Source organism: Sardina pilchardus, chromosome 10 (assembly GCF_963854185.1).
Source record: "Sardina pilchardus chromosome 10, fSarPil1.1, whole genome shotgun sequence".
In the NCBI taxonomy this organism is placed as follows: domain Eukaryota; kingdom Metazoa; phylum Chordata; class Actinopteri; order Clupeiformes; family Clupeidae; genus Sardina; species Sardina pilchardus.
In genome coordinates this window covers 33,234,248-33,236,747 of record NC_085003.1, presented here as the reverse complement: position 1 = coordinate 33,236,747, position 2,500 = coordinate 33,234,248, and the positions used below count along the sequence as shown (strand labels likewise).

General features: G+C 38.4%; 1 long non-coding RNA gene across 1 annotated transcript in view; it reads left to right on the top strand.

The window, feature by feature from the left end:
* Positions 1-1,411, top strand: part of LOC134093972 (uncharacterized) — a 1,985-nt gene extending 574 nt beyond the window's left edge. Inside the window, exons 2-3 of the long non-coding RNA XR_009940399.1 lie at positions 359-599; positions 1,112-1,411. This is a non-coding gene — a long non-coding RNA (uncharacterized LOC134093972). The remainder of the gene's footprint in view (positions 1-358; positions 600-1,111) is intronic.
* Positions 1,412-2,500: the final 1,089 nt, after the last annotated feature.

Sequence of the window (2,500 nt, the reverse complement as noted above, 5' to 3'; positions counted from 1 at the left end):
CAGTTTGCAAGTTAGCTAGTCTTTCTGTCAACGTTGTTATAAACTTTACCAGTAGCCTAGGCCAGTATTGTCCAAATAAATCTGTTGAAATACACAGCATAGTTTGAAGATATGGTTTGCTAGCTATCTGTCAAACTTGGTAGGTGGTGTGCTAATCACGAATTATTAAGTGGTGTCAATACAGACTTCAGCTCTACACTGGTTGTGTAGGCTATACTTCAATCTGTCAATCTGTCAGCCCTCTAGTGAGTGTGCCATGCTTTATTGAATCATGGTTTAAGGTGATGAATGTCTGTATTATAAAACAAAGCAATATAGTAAATATTATGCTTCCTCTTTGTCTTTTTTGTTATTTTAGATGTAGGTAGAGAAGAGTCAGTGGCTGGTGAAGTAAGAGGATACAGCTGTCTGCTGATTCAAGGTCCCTGCCCCGTCGCCTCAACATCCTCAAGATCCTGTAGGCTACTGCTGCTGCTCCTTGCTTCAGCACCTTTCCCCTGATGCCTGACACCCCTCATCACCAAATCAGCCCAGTCAACATGGACCCAACATGGACCCAAGTCTCCACCACAGTGTGCACAATACACTATACAGACAGGGTATGTGATCGGTGTCAATATTGCATTCAGACAAATTGAAATTCCTTCCAAAGAACAAGTGCTTTCCTCAGCTGGATCAATTTAAGTCAAGATAAACAACAGCTTCCTTTCTTCATCGTGTTCTACCATTAACATTATTATGTTTATATTTTTGGTTAATTAAGGCACTTAGTTGCAGTTTCTCAGGTACACTTTGCTATGATGTCATTAGTAAAATTATTAGGAGGATGTAGCGTGTGTGGTGTTGAATGGTACTGCCTTGTATTATCCAAGTCTGAGGCTGAGAAGAGGAGATTCACGGTCTGCTCCCTTTGTGTCCCATGTTTTGTGGGTGTGTGTGAGAGAGTGCGCGACAGATAACAAGTGTGGTGTAGAAGCATACACATTTAATGACAACCTGTGCACATTTCAGATTTTTTAGAAGAGCAGTCCTTACTACAGTGGTAGAAATAGTGGTATTTTTATGTACATCTACCCATTTAATGACAAGAGTTTCATTATTTTACATGCAGGACGAGAACAAAGGTACAATTGGTCTGAGGGGAGGACACCGCAGACAGCTGATCAACTCCATGTCATCTAATCAGGCCATGTAAAGGACCATGAAGGGATGGACTTGGTGGAGGACAACAATGTGACACCCGAAAAGAGTACATGGAGATCTCTCATCCTCATCCCTCATGCTTATATTGCATTTCATATAGGCCTAGATTCTGATGGTCTTGTAAATGTTTGTTACACAAGTCAGAAATTGTTGTCTTTGATTATTTAATTTGATTATAATAAATGGAAATATATTTTATTGAAAAATATTTTTGAAAACCTAGCAAGTTTGTGTGTTTTAGTATCGGAATGAGCTTGTATTGACCAAGTATATCTACAAGGAATTTGACTGGCATTAGCTGTTGGAACAATTAAACATACAGTAGTATGCAGTCAGAAGATGCATACTATAGAGCACCACAATATACATAAGGCACCTACCAATAGATTGAGTGATGGCAGTGGGAAAAATGTGATTATTGTCTGGCAGGTTTTGTGCATAAGGGTAAGTTATTATTTAACGGAAAAGTTTGAGGTCAAACTAATGGTGACCTCCATGTAGCTTTTGTAATAATAATAACTTTATATAATAATAGCCTAACTTTATGATAATAATATATTTTTTAAATAACGTGTTCAATTAAAACTATTTTCTTTTACTGTCCCAGAGTCTATTGAAACAACATACTTATTGATAAAAAAGAAAATAAATAGCATATTTTAGTCTTGCCTCATGCACGGTCGAAATACATTGTATGCCTGAATCTGGAGGTCAGACGTCAAATCTAACAGTGATTCAAAGAGTTGCTGCAACATGTAGGGATCGCTGGCTTAAGTAAGGTAAGATGTTATTCATTGTGCCCTAAACAGGCTTATTTCACCAAAATGAAGCTTTCAGCTTTCTCTTACTGCTTTATTTCAAGTTGTTTCCTCAGACTAATATTTAACTGCTGTAAGAAATTGGATAAACGAAGTTCGCCTCGTAGGCGTTTTCAGAGCTAGCTGGCTCCAACTAGGCAACGTTTATCACTATTTATCTGGTCTTTGCTAATTTTTTCAAAATGTATAATGCAGCGTATTTGCAACAGCATTTACATCTTAATGAATAGTGATGCATATTATAACATTTATAGGCTTGTTTATGACGATGTTAAGCTATTTGTTTCAACATGTCATATTCGCCCTATTGACCATCATTGAGACGAACGTACGTGACGTCACTTCTGGTCGTAAAGATGGCGCCCATGATTTGAGTTGGCGATACTCTCCACATATAGGGCACTAGCTCTCATGTTTACACAGCGCCACCTACTGGCTAAAGGTGTCTGTGACTGGCAGGGGCACATCTGCTCTAGTGT